Raw genomic sequence first — 18,159 nt, forward strand, 5'->3', positions numbered from 1 at the left:
GAGAAACAACACTGAAAATATTTCTATTTTTATGTGAAGAGTCAGTGCTGGCCTTGAACTAACCCCCACTCCAACAGACAGAGATACAAAATATTCTGCTTCCCTGAACAAGTGGGATCTATCCTCCCCCTCCCCCCAACTGTTCTTGTGACCGGGAGATGCTCTGCCTCCTATCCCCACTCCAAGCTGATGGAGGAAGAAAACCATTCCACAAGCACAAGCGCTTCTTCTCTAATTCCTGTCCACGTACAGAATACTGAGTCTTTAGCAACCTAGAATGATACTAATAGGGGTCAAGATGCAATGGTCAAGGCAATGGGATGTGGATGGTGTTTACTGACCCCTCTTGTAAGATGCACCTAGTGACTATACAAAGAGCCCCCTATAATTTATTTGTGCTTCTACGGTGCTGACAAGGGAGAAGTTCTGTAGTGTCTTCTATAACCCGCAACATCCTCTGTTAAATTCAGCCTTGATAATAAAAGCCTGATTAAATGTCTGAAAGGGTTAACCATGCCAGATAATAAAACATGTTACTCGTAAGGTGCAAGTCTGCCTACCCTCTCACCTTTAAAAAGGCAACAGGAAGGGGGAAACCACTATATAAATTCCTGGGAAGTGGCAAATCCTGCTGCTCTTTGCTAAATGTGAAGTAATGAGGCGGACTACAGTGCACTTCCTTTCCTCTGATAAAATGTTCTCTTTGAAAATAACAGGAAATAAAGTACTTCACTAAGCCAGTTCAAGAAATCTAACAAACTCCACCTTCAGTGAGATAAATTGCTAGCAATCCCACTTTCTTCTATAAAAATTATGACTCTTGCTTCAAAGTAAGCCAGAGCAAAAGAGGTTCTTTACAGTATATACTATCCTGGATAGTAACCATTTAATTTCTTCCAGTTTTAGACTCTTTTATATTGTCAAAGGGTGTATCTGAGTTTGAAAGTGGCTAAACAAAGGTGCATCCCCTGGATACCTTACCCCTTGTCTTCCTGAAAGCATGTACTCTTCAATATCAACACAACAGAGAAGGGGATGAGTGGAATTTCATGCCTCTTTGTTGAAGGGTCTCCATATGTTGTCCTCTCTGTTTGATACAACAATCCTGGTATGCTGTAGTAAATTTGTTGGAAGTACAGTCTTAGATTAGCAACATTTGTACCAACTCAGGGATATAAGAACATGGAAAGCTACAACCTCAAGCTACAACTGACAGGCCCTCACAGACCAAATAGGTGGGAAAACAGTATTTACTTCTCAGTATATCCAAATATTTCACCACCCTTTCAAACAATTTATACTCACAGCACCCCTTTGAGGTAGGAACAAGTTACTACATGATTGTATTAAAGGAATGCTAAAACAGGGAACTGAGTGACACTGCAATGTGGTGAGTGTGCAGCACTTTGCATATATTGTAGATAAAAGTGCAGTGACCCAGTTTGCATCATCACAGTTTAAACAAGCAGCAGTGGTTTCTTTAAGCTGTGGCATGTGCTCAAGCTTGCAGGGCACTATTAGCCTAATTAGCCCTCCAGGCATGGCTTGTCATAGCACCTGAAACCAAGTGATTTAAGGAGGAAACAAAATGCGAACTGAGCCAATGGACTTACCCAATTTAAGGTTACAGCTCTACTGCTATTCTCTGGGGATAATGACATAAGCTACATATATGTGATGACTCAATAAAATCAGATAAATACATTTAGAAAGACAAATGGACTGAATATGTACTTCATCTCCTCACTAATGGCGCAAATCCTATGCAAGTCTCAGAAGAAAGACCTCCCCCAGTGTGCCATGTGACTAGGGTGTGCTCATAAAGGATTGTGTCTTTAATCATTGAACAGTTACTGAGGTCCCATATGTACATGATCAAATAATACCAGTGATTAAAAAATACCACAGAAACAAATAATAGTGTTTACTGTTGTCAACTGAGGATAAGAGTTTATTAGTTACATTATTTATCACCCTAGCTAATTTTATTTAATTTCAATAATCTAGCTACAGTTATTCACCTTCAAATGTATGTTCACATAGGCTTTATGCATTTTTTGAACTCTTGAAAAGGCAGGGCCTTGTATCTTTGCACTGAGAACCATTTAGAATGCAGTGTTTCCTGACTTCCCCTTCTGACTCCACATTTTCCAGTATACTCTTCCTTGAATTAAGTAGGGTAAGTACACATAGCATTGTGATTTAGAGGCAAAAAGCAGAAGAGAATTATTTTCAAGAAATGTGAAACTGATCCTCTTTCTCTGTTTGAAAGTACTTTGGAAATACCGTATTTTTCGCTCTATAAGACGCACTTTCCCCCCCTCAAAAGTAAGGGGAAATGTCTGTGCATCTTATAGAGCGAATGTGTGTGTGCCCGACGTCCGGGACACTGCCGGCTGCCTGCACCACGTGGCACCACCTGGCCAACACACACTCAGCGCGCCCTGCTCCGCCCCCCCCCCCCCCGGCACAGGTGAGAGCTGTGCCGCTCAAGGGGAGGCGTGCGGAGGAGGAGGAGCTTCGGGCTTTAACCCGCCGGCCACACAGAGAGATGGACTGCTCACCCCCACTGCCTGGGAAGACCTGCTGCTGCCACGCCGCCCAGAAGACCACTGCTGGCACACTGCTGGCCCCACATGCACTACCTGGCGCATCCTGCTCCGCCCCCCTCCTCTGGTGCAGGTGAGAGCTGTTAATCACAGGTTGATGTGTGTTTTCAAATGGCAAGCCTTTTAAGGAAGCCCATGGCAAAGTGATGGGGAATGTGCCTGTAATTATCAGGAAGCTTCCATGGATCAGTTATCTGTTAGTTGATCAGACACATTTTTTTTAGGATCAGTGGATATTTAAACAGCATTACCTTCGTGTATGAAGTTTATTCTTCAAAGGCTACTTAGTCTGCTGTGTGTTTGATTTACCGTACAATATCTCATTTTTTGTCAGAAGTTTTTTTCTATTATTTACTAGTAGGGCAGCGTGGACATGACTGGCTTTTTTAGATTTGTTATTGAATTGTCTGCAGCAGCTCTTGTATAACTGGAGTAGATTGTGGATTCCTTCAATAATTCCACTACTGACTAAGAAAGTGATGTCAGTGATTGTGAGCAACAGAGCTTCATAAATTCTGACTCTAGTGATGATGAGTTCTATGGGTTCAACGAAAACTAGAAGAGTACTCGAACTTTAAAGTCTCTCTTTTGTTAATGACAGTGATGATGGTTCTTAATGCCACTGTTGACTGCTGTTCACTTTACAAGGTTGAAATATGGTATTACTGTATTCTGTTATAGTTTATTAAATAGTTTAGTAAACCATTTGATTCAGAATATATTTTTTCTTGTTTTCCTCCTCTAAAAACTAGGTGTCTTATGGTCAGGTGCGTCTTATAAAACGAAAAATATGGTATATGTTCCCTCCCGAAATTCTCTCATCCTCTGCTGTTTGGATTTAAGGAGGAGAAAGAGGGTGGGACAAAAGTTACAGAGAGGTGTTCATTCTACTTCCAGCTGGAATCAAAAGAATATGGGCATGGATACCAGGGCTGGCATCACAAGTAGGAATGGTTAGGCACCTGATAAGAGCCCTCTCCATTTGCTCCTCTTCACTACTGGAAGCTGCTTGCTCACCTGCCTCTTGCTCTGGCCCAAAGGTTGCTGTGAGAAGGGGGAGCAGTAGATGGCACTATCCATTTCCTCCCTGACTCAATGACAAGAAAGCAGATGGGAAGCAATAGCACCTGCTGACAATGGATAAAATCCAATGCTGCCCATCTACTAGCAGAGCCAATCTTGGTCTGTAAGTAGTCAGCATCTCTCAGGTTCTGTTCTGCAAGCAACTTTTCCCACTTGTGAAATAAGGTAGTGCTTCTGGAGTGAGCCCTGAAACAAGTAGAAATAATATCTGGGAGAATGCAGGTCAGCAAACCTCCCTTATGCAAGTCCCACTGACTGGTCCCCTTCTAGAAATAAGTGTTTCAGCTAGTTTTGGGTTGTCCCAAAAATGCTAAATTGCCATTCCACAAGCAGTTTTCAGCAGTGTGCAGAATGCAGTTGGGAGGGCTGGGGCACATGCAAGGGCGGCATTGGATTCTGTCCAATGGCATCGAGACAGTAAACTGTCTGAGGGAAGGAGTACTTTGAGAGTATGTTGCTCAAGGGTCTTCAGAAACCTGGGGCTAGTACTGATGGACACACTTAAATCTGAAGATACAAAGCTAATAAGATTCTAACAGTAAGTTTTTTTTTGTTCTTAGGAGAGATTAAATGTTACTGTTTACATTCCTTATGATATCTTAAATGTGTGATTTTACCATATATGAAGCTTCTCAGTAGCATAGGAGAAATTACATGTGGTTGGGAGGGTAGATTTCACACCATGAAGTATGCATTCATATAGAATGTATGGGGAGTAAACCCTCCTCTCTCTGTCCATTGCATTTATATTTGAGGTAGGTTCAGCTGAGAATGAATGACTGGCATAAAGTCACCCAGTGAACTTAATGGCTGAATGGGGACTAGAACCTGGATCTTCCAGGTCCCTAGTCCAGCATTCTAACCACCATACCACACTGGCTTTCATGTATATGATGAAAAAGGAAGTGAGAACTGAGGAAACCCGTAGCAACTGTTTACATTCCACAAAATCTTATAATTTTTAAAGAAACTCTGCAATTTTGGTTCCTATTTTGTATGGTAATTAGTAGATGTCATGATTTTGTCAGTATAGAGCCAAATATTGCCTGTGCTGCTTCCATTATCGTTGTAGGCAGCAAATACAGACAGTTGAATCTGTACAGTGTATTATTTTCATGCACTGAATAAAACATTTTAAAAATTACAACTGTGAAGTTGACAGGACTGTCATAAGATACATCAATCTGAAACACAAAAAACTTGGTGACCCTGTCTTGATTTAATTTCAGAACAGTGATTTAATGGAAAGGAAGTCACATGCCACTTTGTAATGTGAGACCAACTGGTTTTCTTTAAGAGGGACGGCTTCTTGGAATGAAATATTTTCTCCTCCTAGTCTTTGATTAATGTTCTGATTAATCTGACCACATTTTTCTGATACCGGAAGATACGACTTTTAAAAAGCCAGAATTCTCTTATTATTCCTTTTGTTCTGAATATGAACTCTGGAGCAGAGAACTGTATCATTTTCTTTTACACATATTTAAAGCTTTGTTTTTGGACAGGTATTCCCAAACTTTTCTTGTCTAGTCCATTTCCTCCTTCCCACCCCAAATCATAGCTTGTTTTTCATATCTTGAATGTACTGAGCTTCCCTTTTCTTCCATAACAGTTCCACAGCTATGACTATATTTGCATATCCACACATCTTTTTGCATGTGTAGTAATGACCACCCCCCAACTACTGACTGTACCTTTGCTAGGGGACTCAGCCATTTTCCTTCCTCTTGGCAGCACCCCTCAACTGGGCCCTATGTGTGGGAGCAGCTGCCTATTAAACAGCAGCAGTTGCATTTTCTGCCTGACTCAGTCACATCCTGTCAGTCAGTTTTACAGTATTGTGTGAGAGCCTGGCAGCTGCAGCTTCTTGTGATTGGACTCCAGTGCCTAAACCTCCCTGTAGGCTCCTTGCATCCTCTTGCCAGGGAGATGCAGGTGACTAGTTTTGGAAATGCACAGGGAAAAGCCTAAATTTCTGCCCATATCTACAAGAAACAAAAAAGAAGCAACATCTTCACAAATCATAATATCATTTATAGGATGGTTGCAGTGTTCAGAGCTCTTCATAAAATTATCACAGTTGTTTTTACAACTTCCCTTTAAGGTAGACCAAACTAACATATTTGTATGGGAAAAGAGATCTGTGGCTGACTGACAGTAGTTAGCCTAAGGCCCTTAATGAATTCATGGCATTAATAAAATTTGATCAAGCAACCTCTTAGATCACAGCTAATTTTTTTTAGCTGTTACACTGCACCAGTTGTCCCCCCCCCCCTCTCTCTCTCTTCAGGATACAGAATTCTGATAGTGTTTTGTATCTGGCATGTTCTGCTTGAGCTCTTTAAAAAAAGATTTGTAGAGCCCCTGGGCTTATCCTATTGCATCGAGCTGCAGTCAATTTGACATGCACTTGGAAGTTTTCATTTGTCTCCCTCTGCTGGTGAAAGCTACCTTTCTTTTGTATACTCACTTAAGACACAATCCTGTGCCTTTAGGTGTAAAAAAACCTCTACCATTCCCTCCATTGGCTGTGGAATGCTGCAAGTTAAAGGACTTTTTCAAAGTAAAGGACACATACACCATGTTATTATTTGCAATATAAGTATTTAAGGGGGATCATGTTTTCATTTTTTAATGACAATCTTTTGTTTAATCAAACATGTTTCAGTTTGCCATTGCCAATATGTGTATGTGTTTGTGTCTGTGGGAAGTTATGTATTGAAAACTGATTACAAACTAACATTCACCTTCAGAATATTTTGATGGAATTTAAATTTTGCCATGTGTCAGAATGTAAGCCAGGGGGAAATTGCTAACTAGAGTGTTAAATTTCAGTCATGCATGAGGCACTGAAGAGATGCCAAATATAGTACAAGGGAAAGGTGAAAACATGAACTGTCTATATGTGATACTTGATACCGACAAGTGAAGCAAATGTGTCCATTTCTGTACAACAAAGTTGAGGAAAAGGTGAGGTGTCCAGTTCAGAACAACACATTTCCTGAAATTGATAGTGTATATGCTTCATGTCAGCAAATATAGTAGAGTTTGACAATGAACACACAGGAAGAAATTACTGCCATTTAAATCATAGGGGAAATTGTACGGTAAAAGGAATATGGAGAGAGATGCAGTCATTTTTTGTTAATGCCAGATGCCTTCAAGCCAAGATAAGGCAACTTGAGTGTGTGATGCTAAAAGAGAACATAAATATAGATTGCACTGGAAACATAGTGGAACAGAAGGAGTCAGCAGGATACTATAATTGGATGGTTTTGCTCTATATGTTCAATGAATTAGAGAACTCAAGTGAAATAAACCTAAAAGAATTCCTGTGTGCAGAAATACCACTTCTGAAAAGTAATTTGGTACTGGGCCCATACTGTTGCTTCCCTGAGCAAAACTCTGAGAGTGACCTTGAGATTTATTTATTTATAAAATTTGCATGCCGTCCAATTAATTACTAATGTCTCTGGATGGCTAACAGCATAAATAAATTGATGACCCACTCTGGCTACAATTAATAAAATACAATAATACAATTCGATATTAAAACTTATTAAAATATTGATTAAATAAAAAGGCCTTGCCCTGGTGCTGAAAAACATATAATGACGGTGCCAGGTGGACCTCTCTGGGGAGTGCATTCCATAGTCAGGGCACCACCACAGAGAAGGCCCTCCTCCAGATACTCTGTTTTCTAGCATCTTTCACAGAGGGTTCCCGGAGGAAGGCTTCTGTTGCTGATCTCAGGGGATGGGAGGGCAAATAGGGAAAAAGGTGTTCCTTTAGGTATCCTGGTCCCAAGCCATTTAGGGCTTTATAGGTAATAACCAGCACCTTGAATTGAGCCCAGACTTTGATGGGAAGCCAATGAAGCTGATAGAGGACTGGGGTTATATGAGAATAACTAGTTACATTGCTACAATTTGAATGAACTGTTAACCCAAAGAGACAGTATTCCTATGTATGATCAGTGATTGTGCTTTGGAACAGTTAAAGTGATACCCTCTGGAGGGGAATAAACATGGGATTTAATTTATACTGGTACCCCAGATTTTCTGCAAGATGTTTGATTTGGAACCATGACCCTACATCATCATACTGAGCATATACAGTGAAATGTTGCTCAGAAAGTCTCTTATTGTTGTGTTGAATGTCAAAAGATGAAACTCTGATAGTAGTAGTAGTAGTAGTAGTAGTAGTAGTAGTAGTAGTAGTAATAATAATAATAATAATAATAATAATAATAATAGGGGAACCAGATAAAAGGAGGCTGAAAGGGATTGACAAGAGCATCAACTATCTTTAAAATACTGTCAGACTAGATCATATCAGAAGAGTGCAATGCTAATAGGCAGCCTTCAAACAAATCTAATAAAATAATGGGAGCTCAAACAGAAAGTATTCCACTGGGGAGGAAAGATACCAAAAAGTCAAAGGGGATGACTATATTTTGGAATTAAGGATCGTTTTGTTAGAAGACACATATTTGAAAGAATTACTGAATGAAGATAAAACCATAGGAAAGTTAAATGAATTTGTTTAAACTGTCTACATTGTGAAGGATGTCTTTGGTGTTGTTTTTGAATGGTTGACTTTGTTTTTATTTATTCATCTATTTACTGGATATTTATCCTGCCCTTTAGCAATAAGGCTGCCTTTGACTATGGTTCATATGTTTTGATTTTTTTTTTTTTGGCAAACTTGCCTTTGTTGGTCTCAGCAAGGCAGTACAAATATACAATGGACGACTGAATGAATTTAAGACATATTTTTGTCTCAAAATTTTATTTGAGGAAATAAAATAGAAGTGACAAAATTCCATGTTTTAGCACTGTCACCAATTAAAAATTAACAAGTCGTCATGTCCAGATGGCATAAACACAAGAGTTGTTGGAGAAGTGAAATATTAAATAATAGCTGTTCAAACAAAAAATGTCACATCACTAACATTCCTTACTTGAGAAATGGTATGCAGGCAATGCAATACTACATTTCTTAAGAAGATTCAGGGAAAAACTAGGAAATTATAGGCTTATAATCTACTGTTTGGTTTGATAAATTGGTGGAAACATTCTTGCAAGTAGAACTGTTAAACATCTAGAAGAAAAAGCCTTCATGCAGAAGAATTGGCAGGAATCAATATCCATTTGCAAAGGGAAGTGCCTTTGCACAAATTTTAGGACTATATATATATATATATTTCTAAAAGCATTTCTTTATAGGATTCCTCCCCATTTTAGATGGGCCTTTATATTTGTGGACAAAGGCTATGGTAGTGGTGTGGAAATGGAACTAGAACAAAGTGTGTCTGGAGAAGATCTGTGTTTTAGGAGAAGGGAAGTAGCAGACACGAGACAACGTTAGTAATTCATATATATTTAGCTTGCCCGCCTTTATTTCCTAGAGACATACAAACCCAATACTGCTTGGGCACAGAAACAGTTCTTAATGTTGTAAGCCACGCTGATTGTGTGGTGTATAGATTAAAAAGTTTTAACAGAAGAACAGAATTTGATACTGATAAAGAACCATGAAGTATATTGACCATCTGAGCTTTTAAGAATCTCAGCAAGCACTGTAAATACTAGTAATTTTCATACAACCAACATAACCAGTTTTATAAAGTTTTCTCAAATTCATTTGCAGCATGGTCAAAATTGTACCCACTCTACACAGTCAATGGCTTTTTCTGACAAGAGAGAAGATTTTTATAGGGTTGAGCCAAAGTACTAAAACCAGTTTCGCCACATAGTTCAAAGGCTGCATAGACACCACACTCTATTCTATAAAAGGGAAGCCTTGTGAACTGGGGCAAAATGTCTGCTCATCATGTATGTGGCTATGAAAGTATTTCTCTGTGTTGCATGGTACCATTTTCTCTTTTCACCCTTTCTGCCACTGTGCCAGAATGAAGACAGGAAGCATAGCTCCTACTTTGATTTAGCTCTATGAAATTGCTGTGTTAGGTAGTCTTATTCTACTATGTGATCATATTTTAAAGGTTAAGAAGCATTACTAACACACTTATTTGATTTTAAAACCTTATGGAACTAATGTAGATCATAGATTGCTCGTCCTAGTTAAATGTTCATGTACTGAAAATAGTGTAAGGATTAATGCAGTGTATTCATTTATCACTTCACATCTAAATAGATTCAAGAGGTGTGAACAATAAAAAAAAACAGATAAAAGAATAAAAATCATAGCTGGCCAGTGAAGGAAAAATTTCAGAAACAGAAGTGTTTTCAGGAGATATCAAATGCAACACAATGCTAGTTGGTTGGTATATTAGGGAAAATAGGAACAGTTCTTGATTTGTTTGGTTTACATTTTGTTATTATCAAATTATTTCAATAAAGTTCAAATTTTAAAGTAAACATTAAATAAACTTAAAATTAAGACTTTGTATTGTCTAAACTGTTGTATTTGTGGAGTTATGGAAGAAATGATCCATTATTTGAAAAAATTCTTCATAACTCGTGGAAAAAAGTAGAATTAGAATTAATTATCTAATTTGGAGGGATTCTAAAAGCTCATCAAATAGAAGAAATTGGAACTGCTATTGGCAGATGGTACTGCCCTGACTTTATTCAAGAAAATTTTATCCTCCTCTCCACATAGTAAGTTTCCAGGATTATCTTTCATATGTGACTTTATATGGCTATGAAATACCAATAAAATTTTATAAATGAGAATGTTGCTGATTCTGTGATGGATGTATACACTGTTTTATTCTGTTAACCAGAATGATAGACTTAAGTTGGTTTTTCAGTTATTTTATAATTGGCATAACTTGATTTGGTTTTATGATAGGAATATGTGGCTGATCAGCCCTATTCCTAGTGATGTCTGAAGCCAAATCAAACAAGGGCAGTGTTTCCTTCTCCTCCTTCACATTCCATTTATTTTTAATAATAACTTTATTTCTGCACTGTCCAGTACTCTAAATTCTGTAGGTAGTATGTAACAATTGATAAAATACAATATAAAAATAGTAAAAAGGCCACAACATGTCATATATTTAAAGCTGAATTATAACAACTTAAGCAGCTGCAATTAGGAAAGGCATTCTAATTGCAGTCAAGGATTGCAGACCCAAGCTGTGTAAGTCAGTAATGTGTTCAACTCCTTTATTCCGAGTCTTGAGTCAAGTCTCAAGTTTTTCTTTCAAGGCTAAGTCAAGCCTCAGGTCATTGCAAGAAATTTTTGAGTCAAGTCTCAAGTTAGTTTTCAAGTCTCACGAGCCAACCTTAACAGAAAAAAGGGAGGAGGTGGTGGGGTGTGCATGTGTGGGTAGAAGAGTTGTAAAAAAGAACTGAACCCTCCTGTCCCCTTTTCTCCCCTTCCCCCTGCCCTCACCCCATTGTCCCTGCTTCCCATCTCCTCCCCCATGCCAAAAAGCTTAAGCCTTCCCTTCCCTCTGTTACAGCTTGTGCCTGCCTTCCAGAATATCCTGCTACATGGTGAGCCCTCTGTCATAAAAATAAAATGTAGACCACAACTCAGTCGTAAAATAATGTAAAAATATCGAGTCACTTGCTCATTCTTGCCAAGCTGAGTCTGAGTTGAGTTGCTTATGTGAGTCGGACTTCAGAGTTAGTTGCTCAACTTGAGTCCCCAGTACTGGCATAAGGCTATCTAGGTTAAAGGCAGCACCTAGAATCAGACTCAGAAGTGTATAGGTAGCCAATGCAGGCAGGGCAGAACTGATGTCATGTGTTCATCTAGCTCTGGTTATCAGTCTGGCTGCCTTACTTTGCACAAGCTGCAGCTTCTGAGCAGTCTTCAAGGGAAGCCCCATGTAGAGTGCAAGTTCCTTTTGAGATTATCAGAGTACAGATCACTGAAGAAAAGAAAACGAAGAGGCAAAAGAGGTAGTGGTGTGTACTCTTGCTGCTGCTTCCACCATAACCACAGGTGAAAGAAGATGAGATTTTAGTGGCAATGTCAATTTTTGGAGGGCCCTTGGGCAAGAAATGCCCCTTCTCCCCACTGCCATCATCATCAACTGTTATTGTTTCTCATTATCTTATAAATTGTACCACTTGCTTGCTTAATAGGCTGAAAGCCAGTAAGAAAGCAGCCCATGGCATCTACTCTTTCTGATCACCACCATTATCTGGGCTACAACAAGAAGCAAGTGAACAAGCAAGTTGCAGTGATGAAGAAAGGAACAAGTCCAGAGATTTCCAGAGAAGGCCCCTATTGGAATGTGGGTTCTTGACAGGTACTAACCATGTCTACCTTTGGTGCTGGCCCTGTCTTCTTTGAAATCTTGCACCTAACCTTCAAACTTGCTTACAAAATCTTACATTGATTTTCAGAAATGCTATCAAAATGCAGTGCTAAGACAAAAATAAAATGTTTTATTTTACAAAAATCATACCGAATTTACTGAGTTCTGACCAGTGGTAAATTATTACAATGCATTCATTTGTTTTTAATTTAGGAAGTTATACTTTTCCAAAAATGAACGTAGACCTTCATAGGTGCTATTCATTGGATTCAGTATTTATTAATTATAAGGGGAAAAACCCCAAAACTGATACTTCCATAAATATGTTTAATGAATAGTCTGACTGCTCTGTTGTGCTGTGTGAATTTTAATTCCAGGCTTTTTAAAGGAGTAAACATAACATGCCAAGATTGATTTAATTGTTTGCATGTCATATGCTTTGAATTGTTTATATAGGAATTTATCACAAGCTTTTTCAAATGGATGCTTTTTTTAAATTTGTTTGTTGGATTTTAATATGCTTTTTTTTGTCATATCTAAACATTTTAACAATTTATCCTCTGGCTTTCTATTTATTCATCTACTAATACTTTGTTTAAGCTCTGGAATGAGCTTTTCAGGATTTGGAAGCAATGATAAGATATTATCTACATATACATTTATTGTGCAAGGGGTTTCATTCATTTTGACTTCATGTATCTTTTAGCCAGTGTTTTGTAGCCAGTGATTCCATAGTATGATAAGTAGAATAGCTGATATCCTCTAGATGTTTTGAACTGCACCTTGAATCAAGTCCCAGGCAATATGACCAATAGTGAGGTATTATAGAAGTTGTAGTCCAAAATATCTGTGGAGGATCAAGTTGTTTGTCCTTGTTTTGTGTCTAGGGTTTGACTCTAGGACATGTGCCATGACCATAGTTGTTGATTGTGAATAAATTTGTGTGTTAAGATTCATAAAAGTTCAGGCCAAATTTCAATTTAGTTAGAAACAGTAGTAAGATGAGCCATTCTAATTTATCAAAAGCCTTAAAGGCCTTTAGGGAAATTATAGCTACTGTATTTTTTACTAGCTGTAGTACAATAAACTATTTTAGGACAACAGTAAATTGAATCTATTAATTGTCTACTAGGAAAAAATCTCATTTGATCTGTGTTTACAGAATTGGTTATGAAACTATTTTATTTGCTGCCCATAGTTGCTATTAATAATTTAGCATCTTGATTCAGAAGTGGAATAGGACAGTATGAATTCATGAAGGTGCAGTCTTTTCCTTGCTTCTGCCTAGTCTTTCTCCAGAAAGCTACCATTTTCTTCCATTCAAAGTCAGAACAGAAGAATTATTACACATATGGCATTAATGTTTCTCTAAACTATCTATAGATGTCACCAAGATTAATCTATTAATCCTATAAGTCTTTCCTCTTTTCAGCGTTTAACAATCTGAATTTCATTTTCTGAAATTGATTGCTTTAAAGGTTATCTATGTCAAAAGCTTTTAAAACACTTATCTCTGAACTTTTCTACACAAGGCATTTATAGAGTAAACTCTGACTCTTGATTCCTCAGTCATGGCAGTTTGTAGGAGCTTTATACAAAGTCACCAACCTCTAGTGCCTCTCCCATGTTTCACAATCATTTTCACAGTTTTTATTTCAGAACAAGGAAAATAAGGTGTTATTTCTTAATCCTGTAATAAAATACTATGAAATGCTTGCATGTTTTTGCAATTTCACTATATCACAACTACGCCACATTGCCACATTGTGGTTGGCAGAGAAAGAAAAACCCAGGGAAAAAACCACACGTAAAGGGTCTGCTCTGAATCCTGCAAAGAAATGGAAACAGAAGACTAAGCAAGGTGACAGGCTTAAAAGCTCATGTTGAAAAGTCCTTTAACTTGGGAACTTGGATTACTGATAGCACATAGGTGTGTTTCTTTTCCATGGCGAATGTCTCTCTGTTATCTTTCTAATGCTTTCAGTAGCTCTGTTACTCTAATTTGTGTTTTCAGAGCTCTTGGTGACACTCTTGACAGCCTTGGCAAGCCAACTCTACTAGTGATTGTTGCTGTCAAAGGGAGGATGTGGTTTGATATACAATCATCTGCCAGGACTTGGACTCCAGAGTTTCAGCAGTTGAGTTGATGTTGCTATCCATAGCACAGTCTGGTTCAGTTTTATTGGATGAGTTTCAATCAGTACAGCTTGAGGATGTGGACAAGGTGCTTGGACAGGTTCACACAACCACCTCTGTGCTGGATCCTTGCCCCTGCTGACTTATAAAAGCTAGTAAGGAAGGGATAAATGGCCAGGTCAGGGAGGTTATCAATGCCTCTTTGTGAGAGAGAGTGGTCCCATGCTGCCTTAAAGAGGCAGTGGAGAGACAGCTTCAAGAAACCCTCCCTTGACCAAGATAATTTGAACAAATACAGGCCAGTGGCAAATATTTCTTTCCTGGGCAAGTTTCTAGAGAGTGTGGTTGCCAATAGACTTCAGGCACTCTTGGATGAATCTGATTAACTGGATCCATTCAAATTGTGGCTCAGACCTGGTTTTGGCACAGAAACCAGGTCTTGGTTGCTCTATATGGTGACCTATGCCAGGACTGAGACAGGGGGAGTACAACCCTGTTGATACTGTTGGACCTCTTGGCAGCTTTCAATACCATCAGTCATGGTATTCTTCTGGAGTGGCTGGTTGAGATGGAAGGTTTTAATATGTTTTAAAAAGGAAGGTCTTTGCACGGCACCGGAAAGAAAGGAAGGAAGTGACTTGGGGACCACAATACCTGTTGGAGCACCTCTCCCGTCCCTGATCTATCTGGACACTATGCTCAACCTTTGGGGGCTTCCTCCAGGTGCCAAACCCTTGAGAGGCTTGGAGGGTAGTGACTAGAAGGAGGGCCTTTTCTGTGGTGGCTCCCTGTCTCTGGAACAGCCTCCTTGCCTGGCACCAAATTTGTCATCTCTTTGTTACCAGGTTAAGACAGCCCTCTTTGTGGAGGCCTTTAAAAATTTCCCTGGTCATCCAGGAGCCTGATGGGTTTATCCAGATGTCTTTTTTCTTTCTTTGTGGTTGGGTCTTTTTATTGTATTTTAATTAATTTAAAAATGATTTAAATGCTGCTATATGTATTGCATTTTACTGCCTTTATAATCTGTTGTGAACCATCCAGAGAGTTCTGGTTATGGACAGTATAGTGCTGCTGCAGCAGCAGCAGCTGTGAGGCCTGGCATAGAGAAATAATTCACCTAGGTAACTGAGTATAAGCAGAGGAAGTCCAAAGCAAATACATACATTTGACCTCCTAGAAGAAGAACCAAATACCTATTTAAGTTAGCAATCCTATGCATGCTTACATGCAACACAATAAAAATTACTTCTGAGTAGACTTATGTAGGATAGCTTTACTCATCCTATCCCTACACAGAGATTTCTTCAGCTTTAAAGGAAAGGGAAGTGCCCCAGGCCTGAAAGAAAAGGTTTTCTTTACCTTGGCCCCAGGGTCAGCCTACCATTCCCCACTTGTTGCGCCTATTTTCTTTTGTCTTGGAGATTGCTTGTGTTGTTAACGTATGAATTCAGCAAGTATGCATAGCATGTGTGGTTACCAGGAATTCCCATGTAGAACCAACAGTCTGTTCTAAGATTCCCATGTTTCAACATTGCTTGTTGTTGTGTGTGACTTCATTTACAATGTTTCCTGCAGTTTCCCCATTTCCAACAGTGAATTTGGTGACCAGCGCATGTTCTGCTGCCCTGTTCTGCCCAGCAACTGTAGAGTTGCTGGGTGGCAGGGGGCCGATTGATTCTTTCCACACTCTCTGTCCTCCCACCCTGTGCATGCTCCCTGATGGCCTGCCACCCCATCTCACCGTCCTGCCTCGCTCCCATGCCCTCTCCGCTGGCCCATTGCCTCACCTCCTGCTCACCTGCTCACCTCCCCAAGATGTCTGCGGATGTGCCTGTCTCATGAGAGAGCCTGTCCTATTTGTAGTGCTAGCCTTGCTGGTGTGCCATTTTGTGAGGTGAGCCTGGCACCATGCAGAGGCCAACCATCATGCAAGATGGGCACATCTATGGACTTCTTGGAGAGGTGGCAGGGTAGCAGGATGGGCATGGTGGCAAGGTGGGATGGCTGGGCATTGTGGGGAACTTGGAGTCCTAATGTTCTATTGGGATTTCTTAAATTAAAAATATTTTTTTCCAAGGGGGCTAGGGATGGAGAGCTTCATGGACTCCTTTGATGTGCCCACAGCCATGTAGGTACCCATGGACTCCAGATATAGGTCACTTATGCTTAAAAAGTAGGCAACTTCAGGAAGACTGGGGTCAAATTTCCTCCATCTGTCAGGGAATTTGAAAAAATGCAAAAAGATGTTGTTAATACAAAATTAAGATGAGACATCTGGAACTCCTGTAAAGTCCTAGAAGAATCAGATTTAGACTGTAAACAAGACAGATTTGCTCTTTTTTCATATTAGATAGTACTCTGGATGCCTGTCTGTTTTTGTAAACTTTTATTTTTGGGTGTTGTGAGGGTGATGATGGGGACTGAACAGGGGGATGCATGTTGCTCACCCAGGTAGAGTTGATTGTCAGCCAATAATTCCACCACCAGATCATGGAAAGTTTGATTAGGATATTGCTGAAGAATATATGAAACAAGAATTTTTCTCCAAGATCCAGATACAAATCTTAGAGCAACTATTCAGCTATCTGATCTTTCAGCTTTTGGGGGTGAGTAAACAGCACTGAGTCTGTTTGCTTAGCTTAAATCTTGTTTTCATGCTGCTTTACTACTTTTTTAAAGCTTCCCTGCTTTTAAATTGTTTAACTTGTATTGTTTTATTAGTCTTTTTATTGATTTTGTGTTTTACTGTAAGCCATTCTAGGAGCACTTGTGGGCCAACAAATGGGATAATAGGCAACAAAAGCAAACAAGCAAATAAACGATAACAGAATGAAAAAAGGTTCAAATAATGGAAAAAAAATGAAAGGAAGGAAGGAGCTATGTGTATAGACAGTAACAGGACTATATAAGGTGTAGCATATTTTCTGATTGTTTTTTAATTCTTTTCTGACTAGCATTGAATTAAGCAGACCAGGTGTGCATTCCTGCACAGTTAGACAGCTGGGATCCGATTGAAGTCCACAGGGTCAATGCAGTGTAGCTGTAGACAGGAGTGTGGGCCCATGGTGCAAATGTGCATGCTTACAGTTTAATGGAATTGTTTTTCAACTGAGTTCTTTGAAATGACCTACAACATTTGTAGACCACAGGAGGTACATCACAAAATACCACACCATCCACCCAGCTGGAGGAGGAACAGTTACATGGTATTTTCTTCTCCTGGTTCCTAATCCTGGATACTTGTTTACAGGGTAGTTGCTGTTTGTTGCTGGTGATCTGAGAAGGTTCCTGGCTACTCAACTGAGGCAATGCCCTGTTCCCTCCAACTTGTGCACATAAGGACATGCGTGTCTCTAGCTCTTTTGAGATGTTGATTTTTATGTGCTTTGCTGCTCTTCAGCTCAGTAACTGGTAGACATAATGGTGATACTGTGTTCACGAAACTCTGTCTCACACATATATAAACACTGCATAAGGTGCCTAAACATGGAAGCTTGATTGCCCTAGAACTGCCTCCACTTTTCTCTAGTTGTAAAACATACTCCTGCACTATGTTCCTTAAGAATTTGGATTATGCTTGGGTGCAAGTGTTATTTCCTTTGCAATGTGCTTTAAAATGCCCACCAAAGGGATACCTTAGTAAAACACTTGAGCTTTGCAATATTTAAAATAAAATTACTAATAAATGTTGTGTACACCCCACTCCCTGGACAGTTCAAAGTTACAGGGACAGACCTAACATGGTTTGGTTTCCTCTGAAAAAGAGAGACTTGAAGACTTTATTTACAAAAATGCAACTAGAGGCAACGTGTGCTCTGCTGTAGCAGCAATAGAGAAAGATACTTGCACCTACAAAGTGCCTTCTCTCCTTCAGCTGAGACCGTTATGCTTCTGACTCACTCCTGTTCCAAAACCTACCCAAATGTTATTTCTTCACACAGAATTGTCCCTCCCCTTTTGCTGGAGGGTAAAATGTATCAGCTTCTGATGGCTCTCCCATTCCAAACACTCCAGAGAAATGCTCAACTATTTTGTAACAATTATTTCAACTATTTCCTGTTGAGGAAACTTCTCCCAGCCACCCTGGGC

The sequence above is a fragment of the Varanus komodoensis genome, unplaced genomic scaffold (assembly GCF_004798865.1).
Source record: "Varanus komodoensis strain SLA01 unplaced genomic scaffold, ASM479886v1 scaffold8, whole genome shotgun sequence".
NCBI classification, from domain to species: Eukaryota; Metazoa; Chordata; class Lepidosauria; order Squamata; family Varanidae; genus Varanus; species Varanus komodoensis.